Here is a 25,905-nt window from a genome sequence, read left to right as displayed (position 1 = left end):
TATCTATTTTTATAAGATGATATCCACTACCCTTAGTCTGTGCACTCTGCTGTGTTTATGTGCTATTACAGAGATCTCTTCAGTCTCCTCGAGGTCCTGTGTGAAGTCAATTGGAGCCAAAAAAGAGTTTTCAAGTCTACAGTCCATACACTCTTCTTAAAGACCTGCATACCACAGACTCTATCTATTTAGTCCTAAGAGCCCCACTATCCCTATAGGTTAACATCCCTCTCTGGTTATACCTTTTACTCCATATTACCTATACAACAGGAAAAGGGAAATTACCATTCCTAACGTCCTTGTGAATGTGACCTCACTAATACATGCAAGATAGTCATTTACCCAGAATCCCCTTCTCCTGTTGGACAGTCCTTGTCTTTCTAGGAAGACTCTCCAGACGAAAGGATGTCTTGGAACATTGCTCCATTCAGCCCCTGAAACCGATTATTGCGACAGCCTGAGAAGTGGAAGCCAGGTATTATTTTTAAACTTCTCAATTTATTGTCAACAACTAAAAATATCTCCTGACACGAACAACGGATTTATTTTTATTATTTACCCCGCCCTGCAGATTGCTAAATGTTACTGCCGCCCAATTTCTCAGTGGCTAAAAACATGACAGCAAACGAGGCAAGACGGATGAAAGAACTCATAATGAAAGACGATCCTGGACTGGACACTACATCAAACGATGGTCAATGGATCCCACTGATGGACTCTTTAAAGTGGATCCATCATCAGATATATTATTTCATGTTAAGTACATGCGTGCTCAGTAATGTGTTAGTGTAACACTTCCAGGTATTTATTACTGCTCACAGAGATCACAGTAATCCTCCTGACAATGGCTTCATCAGTTTTTCTCTTCAGAAGGACATCACCATCTGCACAGCCTGGACATTGTGACCACACCCATGAGATTTTCCTGCAGGTGATTGACAGGCCTGAGGAAGGGAGCAGAAAGGGAGTCGGATGCTCACTGGCCATAGCCACAGCCTGGAGTCCCAGGGCACTATGGGCTGCCTTTTGCCTGACCCCCCCAGAGATGTACCAGCAATGCCAAGTTACCATGGAGAGTGCAACCTACACCATCTGCATCCATCCAGGGACAGGCTGTCAGCAGAAGGGCATCTACACTTCATTGGTGTGTTGAAAGGCCTATTGGCCACTTTTTTTTTTTTTTTACTGTCCGCTGAAGCGTTGTTCTCATCAGCAGAGTTATGCGTATCGCATTGCTCTTTCCTTAGCTTTGGAAAAAAAATGCCCTCCCTTTAAAATGTCAAAAATAAAAAAATTGCACTGTCTCTTTTAAATTAAATAAATGTGAATTCTCATGTTTGCACTGCATTTCCTGCTGACGATGCTCTACTATACCTGGTTAATCCTACCTGGTTGATCCTGCCTGTGCTGCTCCTCCTACAAGTAAACTGACCACAGTAGCCAAGCAGCTGATCCAAGCTTCTAAGGTCAGTTTACGTCTTTTGTCAACACGGTAAAGATACAGCGCTCCTCTATCCGTGGTCAGTGCGAAGCCCCGCCAATCCCTGTGCTTGGATGAGGAAAGGGGGGGGGGGGGTAACGTTTGCTGCCTGAGTCTGATTTGTGTTCCATTGCCATGATAAAACAGAAGCTCGGTGGCGACATCGCTCCCGGTTCTGACATACTAGCCAGATACTGGACATGCCCACCAGCAGGTCCATGCGGTGCTGAGGAGTTGACAGCAATCATGTGACCTGCAGTTTGAAGCTGCACAACACAGTAGAGGCAAGTTTTTCTTAACCTCCTCAGCGGTATGATTCTTTCCGATTTTTTGTGCTGAAAGCGGTACCATTTTTTTGCATGGAAATATGTAGTTTTTTATTGTAGGCTTTAATTTTTAGGAATAACTCACTGAAATCTGTCCGAACAAGAGTCTAGTAAACATTCCGGATATGATAAAACTTGAAACACGAAATCATAAATTATAATTTAATAAATAATCATAAAAAATAATAATATAATAATAATAAATTTAATTCAATAATATAATCAAACCAAAAACACTGAAATTTGAAATACAGAGGCAAATTCGCACATCGCTGAGCAAAGTCGCAAAATCGTTTTCAGTGTCTGATGACGAATTTCCCCCACAAATCATCATCACTCAATTCTGCAAGTGGTTCAGATTTACTATCGCTGTTCTAAAACCGCTTTTGACGTAAAGGGATGCTTTTTGGACGCCATGGACTTTTCTAAGTTTCCAGGCAGAAAGAACATTCAAAATGCAGGCAGGGCACAGGACAAAGCACTCGGGACAAAATATATGTGAAATGCATTGAAACAGCAATGACAGCAAAAATGAAATTTTTTAAAAATTTCAAATTTCCCGCCGGTTCCGGCACCCGTACGTCCCGACGTCACAGGGACTGGAACACGGAAGCCGGATGCCGGCATCGGCCGGAGGAGATGGCCGGGGATGCTGCAGGGGACACATCACGGGAGCGAAGCAAGGTAAGTGCTGCAGGGACCCCCTGAGGAACGCCGCATGGTAAGCCCGAGTGTAGCTTGGGGTTACCGCTCTTGGTATTGAAATTTTACCCCGAGCTACACTCGGGAAAACCGCTAAGGAGGTTAAACTAAACTCACTGTGCAATTAGCCTTCATGTAACCAGTGGGCACGCAAAGGTGTTTTTAGCAAGGTTAACAACCACTTTAAAGTATAACTACTTTTCCTTTTTTTTTAGTTTTGGATAGAATGGAGATGGATTAGAACCCCTGTCAGTTTTTATTGCTGTCTGTGCCCCCCATTAGGGAGATTTACCCTCTCTATTTGTCCTGTTTACCATTATCACTGAAAGTGAAAGTAAAACAAAATCCCAAATTTTGGGTTGCCCCCACAAACGTAATAAAGGGGAAATCTTCAACAGAGGACACTAGATCTGCTGACCTGGGGATTCTCAAGAATCCCCTTAATTTGTAGGGATTTCCTCTCATTTCCTCTTGGCTATGGGACAGGAAGTGAAGGGAAATCTCCAAAATGAGACACAGATGACAAAAAAACAACAGGGGTTATAACCCTCATTCTATCCAAAATTTGAAACAAAGTTTTGTCTATAGTTCTACTTTAAGGTTGAGCGCGCCAACGTAAATTTAAGGGCCCCGCCACCAGCAGGCTTTTTCATTACTTCAGTCCCCCAGTCAGTGGTCGGACAGGTACTCTTATACAGTAGTGGTAACTCCAAATGTTTTATTCAGCAGAATTCAGAATGCAATTGCTCTTGGAAAAGATCATGGACTGTTCCAAATTGCTACATTGTATGCCGAATCCTTTCAAACAAAACTTTTAAAGAATGCTGCACCATTCCAAACGTCTACACAGCATATATTTCACATGGACCTCCACCAGACCCCTCTGATGCAGTGAAAGAATAATCTCATCCAACGGGTAATTGATTCCCAGCATTACAGAGCAATTTATACACACAGATTGGCTTAATATTTGTGTCTATGACAACCAATCATCTCAAATTCCGACCAACAATTGGAAAATGATATCGGCTCAGTCTGAGAATTACTTTTCATTTTGAAGGCCCATCTCTGTAATTGGGATCATCATTAGAGGTGGTGCAATGACTAACATACACATGTACCCAATTACAGGGGTCAGCTATGGGGCGGGCTATATGTTATGTAAGAAGCTTAATATATTTATCTATAATTAATATTTATATGACTCTGACATATACCTTGGGACTACAGAGAGAAGAAACCATGAGCACCAGGCTTTATTTATAAAGGGTCAGCAGATTACATTAAAGCTGAACCCCAAGCCAAATAAAAAATGACAGATGACGTGGTCTGTTTTTAGCTTTTAGTTTTTGTTTTCAGCCGGCTGCCTCTTCCCAGTTCAGGCAGCCTGGCCCCGATGACACATGACCCAATTCCGCTCTGTGAATGGCCTCCTGGGATACATGAAAATGTTATCCCAGGGGGCTGCTGGAGCATAACACCTCATTCTGTTCTAGGCCACAGCAATGGTGGTGGGGGAGGGGCTACCTGGAAGAAAAAAAATCCAGCCCCCTCAAAAAACCCACTGTCCATTGTAATAGCAAAGGGGGTTGAGCCATAACCCCCAATTCAATTTGCAGAGTAAAGTTCCTCGTTAATGTACTTATCCCCTCTCCCCGGACCCTGCATTCACTATATCCGCTCTCCCCGGATCCTGCATTCACTATATCCGCTCTCCCCGGACCCCGCATTCACTATATCCGCTCTCCCCGGACCCCGCATTCACTATATCCCCTCTCCCCGGACCCCGCATTCACTATATCTGGTCTCCCCGGACCCCGCATTCACTATATCTGCTTTCCTCGGACCCTGCATTCACTATATCCGCTCTCCCCGGACTCTGCATTCACTATATCCGCTCTCCCCGGACCCTGCATTCACTATATCCAATCTCCCGGACCCTGCATTCACTATATCCGCTCTCCCCGGGCCCTGCATTCACTATATCTAATCTCCCCGGACCCTGCATTCACTATATCCGCTCTCCCCGGGCCCTGCATTCACTATATCTGCTCTCCCCAGACCCTGCATTCACTATATCTGCTCTCCCCAGACCCTGCATTCACTATATCTAATCTCCCCGGATCCTGCATTCACTATATCTGCTCTCCCCAGACCCTGCATTCACTATATCTGGTCTCCCCGGGCCCTGCATTCACTATATCTAATCTCCCCGGATCCTGCATTCACTATATCCGGTCTCCCAGGACCCTGCATTCACTATATCTGCTCTCCCCAGACCCTGCATTCACTATATCTGCTCTCCCCGGACCCCGCATTCACTATATCTGCTCTCCTCGGACCCTGCATTCACTATATCCGCTCTCCCCGGACTCTGCATTCACTATATCCGCTCTCCCCGGACTCTGCATTCACTATATCTAATCTCCCCGGATCCTGCATTCACTATATCCGGTCTCCCAGGACCCTGCATTCACTATATCTGCTCTCCCCAGACCCTGCATTCACTATATCTGCTCTCCCCGGACCCCGCATTCACTATATCTGCTCTCCTCGGACCCTGCATTCACTATATCCGCTCTCCCCGGACTCTGCATTCACTATATCCGCTCTCCCCGGACCCTGCATTCACTATATCCGCTCTCTCCGGACCCTGCATTCACTATATCCAATCTCCCGGACCCTGCATTAACTATATCTGGTCTCCCACAGTACGCGGAACATGGAAATGCAATTATTATTGTAAATATAAACTGCAAAATAACTTTTCTCATCAGAAGTATATAGCAATCTTGTGACTTCTATCAGTGTCCAGCAGAGCACTGGTTAAAGCTTGTGGAAGGAGTTTGCATTTTGCTCTAGGAGGATGCAGAACACCTGAACCTGATTAGCCCTGTGCTGATCACGTGCACTATCCCAAGTAAAAAAAAAAAACCTTTCTAGCAATACACACCAAACTGACCATGTTCAGAGTGACTTCACACAATCTGTTTTATCAGGAGATAAGAGGGGGGCACTGGAAGTAGGGGAGGATCAGAGAAGATAGAATCAAACAGCATTTTTACACAATGTGTAGGATTAACCCCTTAGGTTACAAAGTAAGACTTTAAAGCCTGTTTAAAATGTCCATCTAAGACTACTCCACCCACAGGATAACACTGCTGTAGGAAAAAAAAATCTGTTGCCAGAACCAGCAGGTACTACAGTCATGTTCTGGGGGGGCAGGCTTTAATAATGATTTGCATCATATTTGTTATTTTTATTTTGCGCTTATAACTTAAGGATCTTGTTAAGTGGTTGTAAACCCTCCCATATACCCTGTGAAGTGACTGGCCTCAGATGATAAACAGAGATGAAACAAATCCTCCTACATAAGTTGTACTTGTTTATTTGCTGCCATTTGTCCTGCACATCCTTGTAAAGCTCAGAAATAAAAGGTATTTATCACAGACTCACAAAGCAGAGAGCTGCAGTTACACACTGTACAAGAACTCTGAGAGCTGATTGGAGGGAAGTGATAAACCCCCTTTCACACAGCACACAGGAACAGAGCTAAGGCTGTCCATCACAGGCTGTGTGCTGGAGATCCTTCCCCTGTCAACATCTTAGCTCTTGGTGTCAGGAAATGTTGTCAAATGTGACTCGTGATGAGAATAGAGGAATGAATGAGACCGGAGGGAGAAATAACACTTTGTGCCATTGAGAGAGGCAAGTACACACTATAGAAATATGTGCTTTGTTCAGATTTCATATTTTACAGTCATGTTTACAACCATATGTTCTGAAACTTGAAATTTAGCTTTGAAAACCATGAAGTAGGTTCATACATTTGTTCAATACATAGTGGGCTCCAAACGTCATCCCAGCATTGCTGGCCACTCCATCCCACTCCCTTTTGTTGGGGATCTGGGAACTCCTTTTGCGTATCTGTATGTAATGCAACCCAACCACTCCCACTGCAGGATCCTTGCTGCAACCATATACAGAAACCCGACGTATCAAAGCGTCAGTACTCCAATGGTCCCTTTTTTGGGAACACAACGCACAGTAATGCACTGCAGATGTCTATACAGTACCAAAATATTGGCACCCCTGCATCTCATTCAAATGATTCACCACTTCGCCCAGAAAATTGTTGCAATTACAAATGTTTAGGAATTCTTATGTTTATATCTTTTGTTTGTATTGGTATGACACAAAAAAGTGGAGTAACAAAAAGCCAAATCTGACACATTAAACTCAAAACCCCAAAAATTGGCTGGACAAAATTATTGGCACCTTCTGAAAATTGTAGGAAATAATTGTATTCCAAGTTTGTGATGCTCTTGTGATTTGTAATTAAACTCACCTGTATCAATTAACAGATCTTAATGGTCCTGTGTCCACTGTGCACAACATTGTCAAGAAGTTTACAGCCCATGGAACTGTAGCTAATCTCCCTGGATTTCAAAGAGAAAAATTGATCAAAGATTGCAATGAAGGATTGTTCGGATGGTGGATGAAGAACATCGATCAACTTCCAAACAAATTCAAGCTGACCTTCAGGCACAGGGTACAACTGTGTCAGCTCGCACTATACGTCACCATCTGAATGAAAAGGGACGCTATGGTAGGAGACCCAGGAGGACCCCACTGCTGACAGAAATATAACAAAAACAGATTAGAGTTTGCCTGAGAAAGTCCTTTTGGGAGAATGTGCTGTGGACAGACGAAACAAAATGACAGCTTTTTGGTAAAGCCCATCATTCTACTGTTTTCCGAAAAAGCAATGAGGCCTTTAAAGAAAAGAATACAGTCCCTACAGTCACACATGATGGGGGGGTCACTGATTTGGGGTTGCTTTGCTGCGTCAGGCACTGGATGTCTTGGCTGTGTGCATGGCATTAGGAAATCTGAACACTAGCAAGAATTCTGGGGTGCAATGTAGGGCCGGTGTCAGAATGCTGGGTCTCTGTCAGAGGTCATGGGTCCTGCAGCAGGACAATGACCCAAAGCACACATCAAAAAGCCCCCCAGAGATGGTTTCAGACAAAGCGCTGGAGAGGACTGAACTGGCCAGCATGGGTCCAGATCTCATTCCCATAGAGCTCCTGTGGAGAGATCTCAGAACAGCAGTTGGGAAAAGGAACCCTTCCAATCTAAGAGAACTGGAGCAGTTGGCAAAAGAAGAGTGCTCCATAATTCCAGTAGAGAGGTGGAAGAAACTCATTGATGGTTACAGAATTGATTTCAGTTATTATTTCCAAGGGGTGTGCTACCAAATATTAAATTGGGGGTGCCAACAATTTTGTCCATTCCATTTTTAGTAGTTTTGCGTGGAATATGTCAGATTTGGACTTTTGTTTCTCCACTATGTTTGTGCCATACCAATACAAACAAAAGAAATAAACATGAGAATGCCGAAACATTTCTAATAGCACCAATTTTCTGGGTGAAGTGGTGCGTTATCAGACAGAAATGCAGGGGTGCCAATATTTTTGGCCATTACTGTACACCACTGGGGATCAACTTTCTTGATGGTCAACTTTCCTTCTTGATATGGAGGAGAGGGGGAGTCATGTGTGGACCCTGGCATCCCCAAAGGTCCACATGTTATTTAGTAAATGCATTACCATAGACAAGCAGCAGGAGATGATCAAAGACTACTCGCTTGCCACAAAAGTTGGCCAAAGTGTGGAGTTGTTGGAGACTGGGGACATTCTTCAGGAGATGTAGACTATTAAAACATTACATGAGACTACTAGAAATTCTTGCTATTACAGAGCAAAAGGGAAACAGAAGCTATTGTCTGCAGGGGCCCTGAGGGATGCTCAGAAAGTGGCAAAGGGCTACAATTGGCCCCCAGGGCTATATACAAAGATGACCCATCTCAACTCACTTTTCTTGCTTCAAACATGTTGGGTGTTGGCTACAAGAAGCTTGTCCACTTTATATATAGACAATAGTGAGCGCTCTCCAGCTAGATGATCTCCTTCTAGCTGTGACATCAAGCCGCCGAAGCCACGAGCTGGTCCGGCGGCCATCTTTGGAATGGTCAGTGTACCTGTCATCCCTTATAATTCAATATCGTTTTTGAATAAAATTGAGTGATTTTTAAAACTACTACACTATGGGCACAATTCTTATGGCTTCTTTATGGAGCCTTTAAGCCTGCAGAGCCTGTGAGGAGTACCAGTCTGAACAAATTCCCAGAGGAAGGGAATCCCTGTAAACAGGTGGCTGACCCTAAAGGAGACCTCTGGAGCCAAGCAGACATCTTCCACCGACCGCAGAGCTGCCCATTCCTAGACAGATGTTCTACAGTTAACCATCACACATCGCTACCATTAGTCCCTAAGGAGGAATTTTTTTACATGCGCATACTCGAAGCGCATCTGGTAAGCGCACAATCCTACAATTTTCGACAGTTATTTTCTACATTGGCGGATTTCTGGATTATTCATATGTTTTTACACTGTAGTGCACTAGCGTGTCTTCCCGGGTCTGATCCTGGCCCCATACACGGGTCCAATGGGGAAGACTATTCAGGAATTACACCTAACCAGCAGTGATTGGCTAGTGGTGACGGCCGCTCATAATAAAACCTACAAGATTATTTTCTGTCACATTATCATCTCTAAACTGAAAAGATTTCACTCATCAGAGGACTCATTACCGTGACCTTTACACCTCCGCCAGTAATTGTTACTCTGAGATTCTGCAGATACATAAACACATCATGTTAAATTTCTCCCATCAGAGGGGATTGCTGCATGGTATGTACGACTTCTTCCTCCCGAGAATCATTCTGAGGGATATTAAAGTGTAATCCAACCACAATCTCTGTGTCTGTAAGCACATATGTCAGCATAAACGCCCTGTAATCTCACCAATATGATCGATTACTTCATCAGAACGCTCTATAAAACAGTTGTGCTCAAATGTTGGCCTCCCCTTGGAGAATCGGTAATATACAGGATGAACCATTTTTAAAGAAAACATGAGTGAGCTTCAAAACCACTTCTATTATTTCTTATGGAATTCCTATTCTGTAACTGGAGGTGATAACAGAATGGCCCAATCATAAAACATAACATGGCAACAAGTAAACCAATGAAATGCCCCCTGTTCATTAGTCTGCATCCTCTTAGTTCTTAATCCTGTGTATTGCCCCCTTTATCATCAATGACAGCATGCAGTCTTTTGCAGTAGTTGTCTATGAGGTCCCAAATTCTTGCAGGTGGTAGAGCTTCCCATTCATCTTGGCAAAATGCCTCCAGGTCATGTAAAGTCTTTGGTCGTCTTGCATGAACCGCGTTTGAGATCTCCCTAGAGTGGCTCGATGATATCGATGATATGAAGGCCAAAAGACTGTGATGGCCACTTAAGAACCTTCACCTTTTTTTTGCTGTAACCACTGGAGGGTCAACTTGGCCTTGGTCATTGTCCTGCTGGAAAGTCCAAGGGCGTCCCATGCACAGCTTTCGTGCAGAAGAATGCTAATTGTCTTCCAGTATTTTCTGATAACATGTTGCATTCATCGTTCCATCAATTTTCTCAAGATTCCTCATGCTTTTAGTGCTCACACCTCCAAAACATCAGTAAGCCACCACCATGCTTCACAGTGGGGATGGTATTCATGTCCATGATTGTGACCATAAAGCTCAGTTTTGGTCTCGTCACTCCAGATTACAGTGTGCCAGAAGCTGTGAGGTGGTAACAAAATGGCCCAATCATAAAACATAACATGGCAATCACTTTCCTCTTCCTGCATGCTGAGTGGGAGGGTCTGCCTGCTATAGTCACATGATCAGTTTGAGAGTTTTAAAAAAAGACCATAGGGTAGGACATGGATGTGACCTGTGGTAGTAGGCCACTACCAACCTTACCCCTTGCTGGGAGAGGGGCAACATGGGAAGGAGGTCCTGGATATATTGTTGGACGGGAAGTCAGGAGTGGCAGCTGTTACTGGAAGAAGTTGTCACCTGTATTCCTTGTAGTTGGACCATCAAGGCTTAGGCTTTTACTGCAGTATTTCTCCCTTAGGCAAGGTGGACCAGAAGGTGGAGGATGACTTTCTAGTATGAGGCTTCTCAAATCCCCCTGTTTGGGTATGTTGGTCTCTAGGATTCCTCTTCTGTAGGTATGGGCTTCTCCTCTTGTCTAGATTCTCTCTCTGAACTCTACTGTGGACTGTTGGCAACCCTCAAGCAAGGCTGAAATGTGCTATGTATTATTAACTCGGTGAACTAATAAAAAGGCACCTCCATGGACCACCCGACTGGGCCTCAGTGGGCACATCCTTGTGTAGACTGCTCCTTCTTCTGTCCTACATGGGGATGTCTACTGGAAACAGCCCTGTGCATTGGGATTTAATGCTGTTGGGTGGCAAGGGCAGTAGCTGGTTGAAATAGGGCACTGGGGTCTTTATTAGGCCAGGCAGGGCCAGTCAATGTGTAGGCTGGGTGGCCTGGAGCTCCCAGGGTTTCCAAAAGTTCAGAAGACAGCAGGAGTCTTATGGACTCTTGGGAACCCTGGGAGCTTCATGCTAGGGATTTCCAGTGCACAGCGTGGATTACTAAACAGAGGAAATGTGCTCCGCCACTACACAACACAACAACTGGTGATCATTAGTTCTAAAGGGTAGCAGTGGCTCAATGGTAAGCATGTCTGCCTTATACCACTGTGGTCATGGGCTCAAATCCCAGCCGCGATACTATCTGCATGGAGTTTGCATGGAGTTCCTTCTCATTGGCATCACTATGGGGGTGCGGGGTGTGTGGACCACACCTGGGTGACACCTGCCAGAGGGGTGACACCGGTCCTGCCATTTATGAGTCACTACTGTCATTTTCTGAGAGAGCTGTCTGTGGGAGGCAGGACAGCTCTGGATAGAGAATGGGGCTGCCCAAGTTCACAGCAGGTGATTGGTTGTAAGAATGCAGGGTGGTCCTAGCAACCAATACCCAGCTTCCAGCATCTGCCCTCTGTCCAGACCCGCTGTGTCTGTGTAAGGTAAGACAGGAGGAGGGGTGATGTGGGGGGGAGGAGTTGAGGACAGTAATGGGGTGCTGTGGGGGGGCTGAGGACAGTAATGGGGTGCTGTGGGGGGGAGCTTAGGACAGTAATGGGGAGCTGTGGGGGGGGAGCTAAGGACAGTAATGGGGACCTTTGGGGGGGAGCTGAGGACAGTAATGGGGAGCTGTGGGGGGGATCTGAGGACAGTAATGGGGTGCTGTGGGGGGGAGCTGAGGACAGTAATGGGGTGCTGGGGGGGGGGAGCTGAGGACAGTAATGGAGCACTGGGGGAGGGGCTAAGGACAGTTGTGGGGGGAGGATTTGAGGACAGTAATGGGACACTGTGGGGAGGGGGAGCTGAGGACAGCAATTGGGCACTGTGGGGGGGGGGGGGGGGGCTGAGGACAGTTATGGGGTACTGTGGGGGGAGGAGACAAGGACAAAAATAGGGCTCTGTTGGGGGGGTTAGGATAGTAATGGAGTGCTGTGGGAGGGGGGTGCTGAGGACAGTAATGGAGCACTGGGGGGGGGGCTAAGGACAGTTGTGGGAGGAGGATCTGCGGACAGTAATGGGGCACTGTGGGGAGGGAGAGCTGAGGACAGTTACGGGGCGCTGTGGGAGGAGGAGACGAGTACAGTAATGGGGCTCTGTTGGGGAGTTAGGATAGTAATGGGGTGCTGTGGGAGGGGGTGCTGAGGACAGTAATGGGGTGCAGTGGGGGAGTAGGACAGTAGTTGGGTCACTGAGGACATTATTGGAGGGACTGAGGACAGTAATGGGGTGCTGTGGGGGAGGTGGGACAGTAGTTGGGTCACTGAGGACATTAATTGGGGGGGACTGAGGACAGTAATGGGGTCGCTAAGGACATTATTGGAGGGACTGAGAACAGTAATAGGGGCCTGAGGACCGGAATTGGGAAACGGAGGACAGCGCTGTGCAAACTGTTTATAAATTCTGTATAATAATAACAATTAATGGGGAGGAGACCCACGGCGATGTGCTAGCCTGCTCAGTGTCCTACTGCCCAGGGGCGGACTGACCATTTGGAAACTCGGGCACTGCCCGAGGGCCCGGGGTCAGTAGGGGGCCCCATGAGATGCCCCTGGTACCTTTTTCATAGGCTTTTTTGAGTTTGGGCAAGGACACGGGGGCTCCATGAGTTGTCAGTCTGCCCCTGCTACTGCCTGTCCTGTAGTAAGGGGGGAGGGGGGTGACGCCATGTTTTACCGCACCAGGTGACACCAACCCTAGTGACGCCACTGTTCCTTTTATATGCCAGAGACATGTTGGTAGGCTAATTGGCCCGAGTGTATGTATGTACAGTATAGATTGTAAGCTCCCTGAGGACAGGGACTGATGTAAATGTACAGCTCTGCATAAACTGTTGGCACTATATCAATGTCTGTAATAAATAAAAATGTTGTAATGACATCTGGTCTTGTGTACTGACTGCAATCTCTATAAATTCCCTTTAATTGAGCCACAAATAGGCTGTATGAGCAATATGTTTACAATGACAACAGACGGTAATGAGAAGGCAGCATGACTATCATATTTGGGGTATTAGGTCATGGCGAGGGTCATGTGTTTGGAATGATTCAGGACGCTCGATACGCCACGCTCTGCACTGAGGATGAGTCTGGGAGTGAGGCAGCTGGCTGAGACGCACGCGTCTGCCCTCTGCGCCTTTCCAGATGACTTCCCGCTAAGTGTTGTCCCTGGGAGGACAAAGAGAGAATGCTGCCATTGTTATCACTCTAAGCCTGGCGTTACATGAGCCGCAGGAGTCCAGAAAATGTTATTTTGGGGAAAGTGCAATTCATGGTTGAGCTGCAATCACTGAAAGAAATAGAACTGACTCAGAAATATTCACTGTAACGGCTCATTTACACCATTGTGTTGCGTAATGTGTGCCAATGCACTTTACATGCATTGCAGTGCCATTCATTTTGAATAGAATGCACCAAAGCAACTCACCTTCCACACCTCAGGGAAGTGCGGGGTCATGTGCAGGGGGCCGTGTTTGATTTTCAACACATCAGGGTGCATCGGCAGCCTATTAACTTCAATGGGTTGCCTTTATGTAGCACACATGAGCACACCGCAAAGAAGTAAATAGGCCCTAAGTACAAATGGATATATACTAGGAGCTTCCACTTGTTCTGGATACAGAGATGCCAGAAAAGTCTTTTTAAGTAGGATGGAAACACTTAATCATTTAGAAAATAATGCTCTTTACGCCTGTTTTTTCATTCTTTGCTGCATCTCAGTGCTGCATATCTCCTGCAGCACCTTTACAGCCACTTCTGTGCACAGGCAAACCAGTGATGGTGACAACAGTGGGCCATATCTAGCTGACATGACATTGCTAACTGGGCATGTGGGGAAACTACACAAACCCTCAGCAAAAACAGCATGAAAAAAAGCATCATTAGGTCCAGAAATGTGAGCAGCTGACGTTATGTGCACATCTCAGCTTTTCCTGTAAAGCCAAAATGGCCCTGCCTCCTGAGTCTCCCTACTGGTGCGACATCACAGTATAGAACCAATAGAAAGGCTCGAGGGGTGGGAGGGGCAAGAAAAGTATATATTTGCTTCTAAATTCAGCTGGATCTAATTCAGTTTTCACAGGTGATATCCTCTGCTTTTGTATTTGTTTATTGTATGGGAAGAATGCTCCTTACTTTAGTGGTCAATTGAAGGAACTTCCCTGTTAGACCATTACCATTGTAAACTGTGTCAGTGGTTATGGTAAGGCACGTAGGTGGTCCATTGTAATTATCGCATAAGTCATTAGATGGCCCATAGCTGTGATTCAAGTGAGGCTTAGTAGTCTTTGTGGTTAAATGCCGGCATGCCCCTGCCAGTTGAGGGTCACAAAGGGAAGCAGAGCCTATAAATACAGGTTTATGTATAGTGTTGGTAGGAAGCTGAGAGGAAGCTTGTCTCTGAGGAAGCCTTTTCTAAATTTTTTCACTGGTAGACCAGGCAAGACCAGCATGCTGTCAGTTAGGCCCTATTTGGTTTCATTTGGCTTACACTTAGAGTGAAAGCATGGAGCAGTATAAGGACTTTATGCATTGTTGGGACTACTTCCATCCCCTTTATGGGATGCCGGACTCTGGGTCACTCTTCCTGTATGTAACGGACCTCTCCTCTTATTCCACATCCCTCTAAAGTAAGCTGGACCTTTGGTAACTTCAAGAAGTGTGCAGCGAGCTTCAAGGAATGGCTGAAGTGTGCAAATATCTTTGCTTTTATTAATTCAGTAAATCGTTATTAAGGAATTCTTTGGATAGACCCCTCCTTCCTCTAATCATTGGGATTATTTCCTGAAACCTAAACTTAGAGGGGCAGAGCGGGCTCCATTGGTATAAGGCCCGAAGCAGGTATACAGAGGACTCTCAGCAGGTATCAGCTAAGCCAGGTTGGGTTGCCCCATAGGTGTTTTTTTGCTAGTCACCCTGGGGGTCTTGTGCCAATGGCACGCTGCTAAGCAAGATCACCTCCGCTATGTTCAAGCAGGAATTGGTTAAAGAGCAGTTGCACTCTCCCATTACACTACAGTTACCTACATTATATTGCCAAAAGTATTGGACCAGCCCTCCAAATCATTGGGATCAGGTGTTCCAATCACCTCCATGGCCACAAGTATATAAAATCAAGCACCTATGCATGCAGACTGCTTCTATAAACATTTGTGAAAGAATGGGTCGCTCTCAGGAGCTCAGTGACTCCAAGCGTGGTCCCGTGATAGGTGGCCACCTGTGCAATAAGTCCATCCGTGACATTTTCTGGCTACTAAATATTCCACGGTCAACTGTTAGTGGGATTATAACAAAGTGGAAGCAACTGGGAACAACAGCAACTCAGCCACCAAGTGGTAGGCCACGTAACATGACAGAGCGGGGTCAGTGCATGCTGAAGCGCACAGTGCGCAGAAGTCGCCAACTGTCTGCAGAGTCAATAGCTAAAGACCACCAAACTTGGTGTGGCCTTCAGATGAGCCAAACAACAGTGTGTAGAGAGCTTCATGGAATGGGTTTCCATGGCCGAGCAACTGCATCCAAGCCTTACATCACCAAGTGCAATGCAAAGCATCGGATGCAGTGGTGTAAAGCACGCCACCACTGGACTCTAGAGCAGTGGAGACGTATTCGCTGGAGTGACGAATCTCTGTCTGGCAATCCAATGGGCATGCCTGAATTTTGCAGTTGCCAGGAGAATGGTACTTGCCTGACTGCATTGCGCCAAGTGTAAAGTTTGGTGGAGGGGGGATTATGGTGTGGGTTTGTCTTTCAGGGGCTGGGCTTGACCCCTTAGTTACAGTGAAGGGAATTCTTAAGGCATCAGCATACCAAGACATTTTGGACAATTTCATGCTCCAAACTTTATGGGAAGAGTTTGGGGATGGCCCCTTCCTGTTCCAACATGACTGCAAACCAGTGCACAAAGCAAGGTCCATAAAGACATGGATAAGCGAGTTTGGGGTGGAGGAACTTGACTGGTCTGTACAGAGTCCTGACCTCAACCTGACAGAACACCTTTGGAACAGCCTTCCCAGAAGAGTTGAAGCTGTTATAGCTGCAAAAGGAGGGCCAACTCAATATTGAACCATAAAGACTAAGACGGGGGATGCCATTAAAGTTCATGTGTGTGTAAAGGCAGGCATTCCAATACTTTTGGCAATATAGTGTTTGTGAGAAACCAGAGGAGAAACTCCAATGTTTCCATGTTACTTTGGCGACACACCATCAGGCAGGAGATCCATCGACCACTGCTCACTACTCAAGAAACCCCTAGAATCTTCTGAAAGAGCCCTGGTTGAGAGATTGCTTTATGCATGGACAAATTCCATTAGGAAGCAGTATTGTACATTCTTACATGGTGAGTGACACACTGGAAATGGAGTTTTAAAGACTTTCTTTCCTGGGAGATCAGTCTACATTTCTCGGACATAGGCCAGATGTCCCACTTTCGCTTCTTGTGTTGGGTCTTAACTCTTCAACTTGGCACAGAGACTGTAGTTTAATTCCCTAATTATGACTAAATCTGAACAAATAACCCAACAGAGATAAAAATCTCACAAACATTAAAGGACCTCCACATTAAAAATTCCTTCACCGATGTATTGACCTGTTTATTATCTCAAATTAAAGGAAATATGTGTATAAATCACTAGATCCTGCTTTTGTTTCCACTCGGTTGTCCTCTCAGTTGCTCTCTGAAGGTTTAGAATAGGCTCTGGGAATTTTTTTGAATTCTGTTGTGAAAATTTTACTGGGCAGGTGGATAAACTGTACAAATTCTAATGTCAACATGACTTGTTGGGACAACAATATCCTGCACGTCCTCCGTTTTTGAAAGTATCTGGAGAACTGTGCTTAAACGACCATGGATTCTAAAAAAAATATTTCCAGATTGATTTTTAAAGTGGACCTATTGTCAAATGACACCCACCCCTTCTGATCATCCTGTCTCCCTATACAATAAACCATATTTAAAAACCTTTCTAATACCGATATGACTATAACATAAACCCTAATTATCTATCTAGCAGGTACAAAAGCTCCAGGTCTCATGACAGTTGGTCAGGTGACCATATACTTGATTTTAGTTAATGGGGCTTATGTGGCTGGCAATCAGGCCCAAATGGCTAAACAGAAGCTCTGATCTCAGACTCTTCTCTTTAGTTTGGGCCATATGACCAAATGCCTAGGCATGTGGTCACATGACTGGCAGATGGAGTTAACTTTTATAGTAGGAGAGATAAACACCACAAGGGTTTTGCCATTTATATAAGGAGATGGTTGGGAAGGGACTGGTTGGCCTGCAGTTGGGCTTTAAAATGAACCTGTCCCATGGGAGTCTCGTTGTTGTAGAGCACAATGCAGCACTTTTTTTTTTTAATACATTCAGATTCAATGCTTTCTATTATAAAATGTTTCTTTACCTGATGAAGTCATATCTAACTGCCTGAACCCATGCAAAGAAACAGTAAATTGTAGCTACACCGTTCTTTGACCCATTGTTGCTACTGAGATTGTGGCCTATTTTTATCTTATTTTTTTCTTTGAGGGGCCAAAACCTGGGATGTACTTAAAATAGGTGTTCAGGTTCTCTGAGCAACACAATTCGATACATTCCAACCAGGGGCGGACTGACAACTCATGGGGCCCCCGGGCAATAGGGGATCATGGGGCCCCTGTGTCCTTGCCCAAACTCAAAAAAGCCTATGAAAAAGGTACCAGGAGCATCTCATGGAGCTGACCCTGTGCCCGAGTTTCCAAATGGTCAGTCCGCCCCTGATTCCAACACACAATGCGAAACGATAGGTCACACAAGTTCTAGGATAGTGCATTTCTCTTCAGATAATTCTATAAATAAAGTCCCGGAATGCTAAAGTCTTTACCCCCCTCGAATGTTCCTACAGACAAGATTTAAGAGGCAGCTGCTGTTTCAGAAATCAGGGCTCTGGCCGAGGTACCGGCTTCTTGGACCGAACATGGAACAAACAAAAATCTTTCTGGAGCTTCAGCGAACAAACAGTAATTTATTGGGACACAAGTGGAAAGATGGTGCCAGAGAGCGAGCCAAGGAATTCTCTCCAGCTGCCAAAAGCGCTTTATGCAGCTTGCTGAAGCTGCACTACTGATCGGAAGGGTCAGGGCTATTGTAGTATAGCAAATGGTTTGTGAAGAGAACTCCAGGTAAGGCACAAAATGTGGTAATAAATATGTAATGTGAGAGACATTTGACCCTTCCTAATACTTTGGGTCTGTAGGATTCCTGACTCCAATAAAGTCTTGCCTCTTTGGGTTCAAGAGACAATTTAGCATTACACACACTGTAATTGTATCCAGCAGTGGCCACGGCTTCCATCCACACTCTTTACCAGTAGAGTTGGTTTTGATGTAAATCCAAGAAAGGGTGGGCGTCCTCCTTGGAGGAGGTAAACCCATTGTTTCAGTGGGCGTTTGTAGACCTGGCTGCTGCCTCTCCAATAAACATGGGGGAAGAGGGGAGAATTGCTCATTAGAAAATCAAATCCTGGGTATTTGGTTAGCACCTAGCACAAACAGGCTATCTCTCTTGGAAGTTTACTAAAACTGTTTATTGAACAGGAATATATATGAATGTTATGCTTATTTCTTTTATCATTGTCAAAAGAGTATTTTAATTTCAACTTCTTATGTTATGTTGAAAGCCTGATGAAGGGGGCGATGTCTGCCCCCCAAAATGCATTGGCTTTTATAATCAATTAATGTTTGGAATAAGCTTAATTTTGGACTCAAACATTATGGTGTGGCTCTTCAATTCTAAGATTCAAATATTGCCTTCACAACCTAAGGAGGTTATGGTAACCCCTTGATGCTCAGCTGGGTTCCCAACATCCAGATACCCAATAGGGACACCTAAGTTTTACAAAGGAATTTGAGCATTAAAGTGTCACAGATCATCACTTCAAGGTTCCAGTGCCTTCAGTTGACTACTTTAAGTGTTCAATACAGCCAATGGGTTTCAGGGGAACTCATTCCCTTTCTTCAGTGCCAACATGTAAAAAACAATTAGAATACAAAATAAAACACCATCTAATTTATAATAATTTTATAAAACATCTGAAAAACAACGTAATTGTTATACAGAGAGGGAGCAAATTTTAAGGCTTTAATTATACACATGTAGGGGCATGTTCCCTAAATAAAATACTTCTGTTGTTTGGGTACTTTTAGAAGGCCTCTTCTAGCATATGGTGCTTATGAACTTTGTGTTCTGTATTATTTTCCATTGTCTTTTGAGTGTGCTGTAGATTTACATGACCGGGATGGGGTATAGAGAGTTCTGTCTCTGTCATCTATCTTGTCATCTTCTCTCTTGTCTTGGCCAACCTATGGTGAGTTTGTCATCATTGGTTTAAGTCAATCTCCAATAAAACAGCTGAACCATGTTCTAGCATTGTCCTTTCGGCTTTCCCAGTCTAGAGATGTTTTCTGAGAGAGGTTCTGGTGAGTGCAGGTAGTGCGCCAGTTGAGAGACCGTGGGGTTGGAGCTCAGGCCTAGAGGTTGAGTTTTTCTTGTAGGCTTTGTGCCTTGAGGTTATGTGCTTGATGTAGTTCTTGGCCAGAGTCATAATGCTAAAGTGGAGTCACAGAGAAACCTCCCATTTGGGGATGCATTATTCTTCTAAACGTTGGAAGTTGGAAGCTGCTGGATGCTGAGATCCACCCAGTGTCTGCTAGCTATAGAAGCTGTAGGAACCTCTTCAGATCCTGTTCAGTGTTCCATATTCTCATGTTTTCTTCCTTGAGGTTTGTATAAAATAGTTGGAAATGCATTCTAGGACTGAGCCTGCATTCATTTGCATGCTTCAAGTAAGTTGTGGACGGAGCCTACTCTCCCTGCCCGTGGAAGTACCTCTTCCCGTGTGCGCACTTATCAATGCCCAAGACCAGGTGGGTCTGCGTTCATGTGAAAGTCATAATTATGGTGGTACCCCCAGGTTAGAGATAAGTCGTACACTGTGTGCAGTAGGTAAATGTACATGTCCCGCGTTACTACACACTTTCCCCGATGTATATTACATTTAGGAGGGACACTGCTGAGCCTGTGCCCTGTCCACCTGTCCAACATAACTCTGCCACCCACTCCCAGTGACAGAATGGGGTCCCACTGAGCACTAGTGCAGACCTTATGCATGCTCATCATTAACTGCTTTTCTCTTCTGTACCATGCAAATAGATATATGTGGTCTCCATACTGCGAGTTCAGTCTCAGTTACTTTGGGGGAACTGACTACTAGGGAGGAAACCAGAGCATCACCCCTCACGCTTATTGAACAGCTGCTATACACTTCCCTCTAGTTCTTGGTTACCTATGGCAACTACACTCCTCCTATGACTTTTCTGCTGAGTTAACCCTTTACAGCCTTACTTCATACATCGTGTGTGCTTTACAGGTCCAGTTCTTCTGATAATCATGGTCCACCATGCACCCCTTGAATAACTTCAGACTAGACTCAAGAACAGTTCAGGAACTTTACTTAAGATAAAAAAAAAGCATTTGGAAACATTACAGCACTTAAGTGCGACTCTGTCTAATCCCTAGCTAACTATTTGTGACTGCTCAGGCGTACCTGAATAGGTGAGATTCCATGAAGGTAGTGTCCATAACTGGTAGTGTCCTTGAGAAGGCAGGTGAAGGCTACATTCTTCTGGCTGGCTCCCATGTTGTCCCACTCAAAAAAGCTCCTGTAGCCCAGCCTTCCTTATGTGTATATACGGTATATCAATCGGGAAGGAAGGCAAGACCCATAAAGCCCGGGAAAGTGGTGGCAAACACTTAACTCTTCCCTAACCTATGCAGCTTACACTCACTTGCTATAGTAGAACATTCCCCTTGTAGGCATCTGCCTATGAAGTGTTACTGCCTGAGCACTGATCTGAAAAGGGAGTTCCATCTGCATGATAAGGACCTTCTAGGTCAGGGGTGGGCAAACATTTTGACTTCAGGGCCGCAATGGGTTCATATATTGGACCCAGGGGCCGGACCAAGAGTAGATGAATGATGTGTATGTGTCATCCATAGTAAGTATAGTAATATTCCCCCATAGTAAGCATAGTAATTAATCCCCCATATAGTAATTCATCCCCCATAGTAATTAATCCCCCATATAGTAATTCATCCCCCATAGCAATTCATCCCCCATAGTAATTCATCTCCCATATAGTAATTCATCCCCCATAGTAATTCATCCCCCATAGTAATTCATCCCCCATATAGTAATTCATCCCCCATAGTAATTCATCCCCCATAGTAATTCATCCCCCATATAGTAATTCATTCCCCATATTAATTCATCCCCCCTATAGTAATTCATCCCCCATATTAAGTCCCCAAGTCCCCCCTGTGTCAATTTACTTACCTTTGCTCTGCGCGTTCCTCTCGCCGTGTTCCCGCTCCGTTCCGGTCTTCAGGGCGGACTGTGAGAGGAGCCTAGCTCCCCTCCCCTCATGTTCGTCACGCTGCCCCGCCTACACACATCCTGACAGCCATCCTGACAGTATCACGCTCCACGGGCCGGATTAAAAGGTCCGCTGGGCCGTATACGGCCCGCGGGCCGTAGTTTGCCCATTGCTGTTCTAGGTAGAGGAACCGGAAAAAAAACAGAAAAGGAATATAGTAAATCCAAAATCTCTCACTTCGTTACACAGGTGCTGCAAGAGTGAGTGGGTGTAATGATGCCAGAAAGGGTTATCTCAATAGGGCTGAAGTCAGAAGCACAGTGCTTTACAGAGAACACTGAGCCAGTCACATCTCTGTACCAGAGGAGCGTGCATTGTATGTCCTGTCCACTGTCACACATTATTATTATTATAATACATTTATATATCTCTGACATTCTGCAGTGCTGTACAGAGCTCAGTAAGCCATATACACTCCACCATAGAACAGACATTTGAGATATATATATATATACACATGCACACATATATATGCACACACGCACACACACTGGACAATTCAGTTAGTTAAAAGCTAAAATTTTACTAAACCCCGGACCCTGCATTCACTATATCTGCTCTCCCCGGACCCTGCATTCACTATATCTGGTCTCCTCGGACCCCGCATTCACTATATCCAGTCTCCCCAGACCCTGCATTCACTATATCCAGTCTCCCAGGACCCTGCATTCACTATATCTGCTCTCCCCGGACCTGCATTCACTATATCCGCTCTCCCCGGACCCTGCATTCACTATATCTGGTCTCCCCGGACCCTGCATTCCCTATATCCGGTCTCCCTGAACCCTGCATTCAATATATCCGCTCTCCCCAGACCCTGCATTCACTGTATCCGCTCTCCCCAGACCCTGCATTCACTATATCCGCTCTCCCCGGACCCTGCATTCACTATATCCAGTGTCCACGAACCCTGCATTCCCCATATCCGGTCTCCCTGAACCCTGCATTCAATATATCCGCTCTCCCCCCGGACCCTGCATTCACTATATCTGCTCTCCCCGGACCCTGCATTCATTATATCCACTCTCCCTGGACCCTGCATTCACTATATCTGCTCTCCCCGGACCCTGCATTCACTATATTCGGTCTCCCACAGTACACAGAACATGGAAATGTAATTATTTTAGTATATATGAACTGCTAAATACCTTTTCTCATCAGCAGTATATAGCAGTCTTGTGACTTCTATCAGTGTTCAGCAAAGCACTGATTAAAGCTTGTAGGGGGCATTTTCATTCTCCTCTGACTGTCCTATGAGGCTGCATAACCCCTGACCCTCTGTCTGGACAGTGTTGTTTGGCCCTGTGCTGATCACATGCACCCTTCCATTACAAAAAACCCCACAAAACTCTAGCAATACACACCAAACTGAGCATGTGCACCTTGACCCCAAGGCTCTGTTCTATCAGCAGATGGATTGGGAACAGTAGAAGGGGAGGATCAGTGAAGACAGGATCAAACAGCCTTTTTACCCAATGCGGAGGATTAACTCCTTAGGCTCCACAGTGAGTATAACAAGCATGTTTTACTGCATATACAGTCTGATTTTACTGTTGTGGGTTTAGTAACAACTAAACTTGGTCAAGCAAATGGCTAAATGCACAGTTAAAATTATTACTGTATGTGGGACCTTTTTTTTTTTTTGCCAAAAAATGTGGAAGTACATTTTGGAAGGAAATCACACAATTGAAAAAAGGGAGGGAGAACATACTGCATGTTGAGTTGTAACCAGGCCGTGATGCCTCAAGGTCACATTGCCGTGCCTCTCTTTTATCTCTGCTGTTGTTGGGAATGGCAGGCATTACAGAAGAGACCTAAATATAATGTTTTATACCAGCCAGGGAATGTTAATAAAAGTTAATAGCCCTGAACAGAACAGACGGACAATCTGTCTTCGCACTGAGATTCCACAGAAGACGGTAATGACAGTTATGGGTAGACGCAAAGCCACATAAAAGAACTGACCACGAGGCATGGGTGAGTCATGCTTTACACCGTAGATGGCAGATTCTGAGGACATGGCGGAGCTGCAAGGCCTTTCAGGGCATGAAATTATATACAGAAAAAAGTATGAGTGGTGAACCAGTCCTACTGGAGGTCGCTTGGTTGTAGCACTTTTTTCCTAACTAGGGATGAGCTGAGTGTGGTCCAAACCCAGTTTTGCAGAACCTAAGGGCAACTGTCACCTGATCACATCCCTGCTGGCCATATCAGCTGCGACCGGGGCAAAGGGGTAGGGTTGCTTGTGACATCATTGACCTTAAATGACCACTTATATAGAACATCCTGAATAGTACTGTGTGTCAGGGTCCTGATCTGAACCTGCAAACTCTTGTGTCTGGCGATGTCTCTTTTTACTAAGCCATCTGGAATGCTGGACAGCTCCTGGACAATTTCCGAAATGCTCTTGCCTTGAACCCTGTGTAGTACCACTCCCGTAGGAGCCACAGGAATACTGTTCAGGTTTCCCCACAACCTTCTCCCTGCAGCCAGGCACACAGGTTCATTCACGTGTTTCCCCAATGACCAGTCTAGGGGTGTTTTTTTTTTTTTTTAATTATTATTTTTGGAGAACTTGGATTGGGTTGAGGGAATTAGGTGGGATGCTCCAAAACGAGAACTTTGTACAACTTAAGGAACAGTATTCTCTCTGGAAAAGCTGTAGTGATAGTAGTTATATGCAAACTGCTTATTTTGTGTCATTAGAGCAGAGTCCCTGGAAGCAGAGGATTAGGTGGCCTAAGCTCTTTGGAACACCAGCCAATGTCCCCTTTAAATAGACCCGGTGCTGACTCCCTAGCACCAGAGGGGTTTTAGCACCACAAAGTCTCTAAGATCCTTTCACAGGTGTCTGAACTCACAAGGCCTAAGAGCAGCTGGTTGCCTTCTTCCGTGATACCAGACCAGATCTTCAGTAGATGACCCTCAGTTAGCTCATATTAGTACGCGGGTCTCAGCATTCAGGTCCTCAGGTTGCCCACCTGAGGCCTCGCAACAGCAGACATGTGGCAGCAATGCCCTGGAGGGGCAGCAAGCCACTCCAGGCTGGACTAGTCCTATCCAGGAAAAGACTAAGAACTCAGTGTGTTCATAGAATATATACAGCCTTCCAGCATGCAATCAAAGCCTAGCTCTCTGGGATAGGCTGGGGATATATCAATATTCAAGCTGTCATCTGCATAGCTCCACACCTATCATCCAGAAGCTTCTCAAGCTTTCTGGATGCAGAGGGAGCTATCAGCAGCTGAACACACTGAGCAGACCTGACTAGCAGATCACAGCAACACTGATTGCAGTGTGCAAAATACATGTGATTGGCCCTGTGCTGATCACCTGTACCCTCCCAAGAAAAAAAAAACTATTTAGCAATACACACCAAACTGAGCATATACAGCTTTCCCCCAAGGCTCTGTTCTATCAGCAGATGGATTGGGGACAGTAGAAGGGGAGGATCAGAGAAGACAGGATCAAACAGCCTTTTTATACAATGCAGAGGATTATCCCCTTAGGTTCCACAGTAAGTATGACATACATGCTTGACTGTATATACAGACTGATTTTACTGCTGTGTGGTTAGTATCACTTAAGTTGCAGTTTCGATAGATGAACAGCTATGTAAATCTTTAAAAAAATGCACCTCTAAGTGTACTTTCTGAAAAAAAAATCCCAAAAAACATTTGTTATTCTGTTCAGCCTGTCATATGACTCTCATACCCGTGCCATATTGCATAGCTAGGCCAGTGACATCGTTTATTCATCGGTTTTGCAGCTTTCGGTGTCACATCTCCATCTCCATCTGCCCATGTAGGTGGTTTATGATGCCTCTCTCCAGTTTCTTTGGACTCATTACAGATGCAAATCGCCTCAAGCAGAGTTTTCCTTTTAGTAATATTTAACATTCCGTCTATGCGATGTACAAAGCCCCGTCTGGAGGTCCTGGAAACAGCTCCAACCACCTGTCAGGGCAGCTCATGGGAACCCTCTTGTGAAGGTCACCATACATTGTGTTTCTGGCTAAAGGCCATGCGGATTACATCCTCCATTGAGGAGCAAGTTCCATTTATTAATATGTTCAACTCCCCCCCCAAGTGTGAGTACAGGCCGTTTATTTCTTAGTCATTGTTTGGAGGTCTCTTTGTGGTTTTTGGCGCCCTGTACGCATCAAACAAGCCGAGGCACAGAGCGCGCATACAACAGTATTACTCATCGCTTGGCCCCATGTTCACCTGAACAACTCATGAGAGGCTTTGGCTGAGCCTCAGTTTTGCCTAAAAATTATTTTAATGTAACAGGTTTTAAAAAAAAAATATTTATATTATTTTGGTCTGCTGGCAAATGGAATCTACCTCTCTTGGTGGCCACACCTCTGTGCTTGGG

General features: G+C 45.2%; 1 long non-coding RNA gene across 1 annotated transcript; it reads left to right on the top strand.

The window, feature by feature from the left end:
• The first annotated feature begins 368 nt into the window (after window positions 1-368).
• Window positions 369-1,334, top strand: LOC149440756 (uncharacterized). The gene is made up of 2 exons (XR_016307506.1): window positions 369-475; window positions 572-1,334. It is a non-coding gene; the product is annotated as an uncharacterized LOC149440756 (long non-coding RNA).
• Window positions 1,335-25,905: the final 24,571 nt, after the last annotated feature.

The sequence above is a fragment of the Staurois parvus genome, unplaced genomic scaffold (genome assembly GCF_062004578.1).
Source record: "Staurois parvus isolate SC_StPar_1 unplaced genomic scaffold, SC_StPar_1.0 ptg001054l, whole genome shotgun sequence".
Taxonomy (NCBI): Eukaryota; Metazoa; Chordata; class Amphibia; order Anura; family Ranidae; genus Staurois; species Staurois parvus.
The sequence above is the reverse complement of the archived record's forward strand: the minus strand, read 5'-3'. Positions and strand labels throughout refer to the sequence as shown.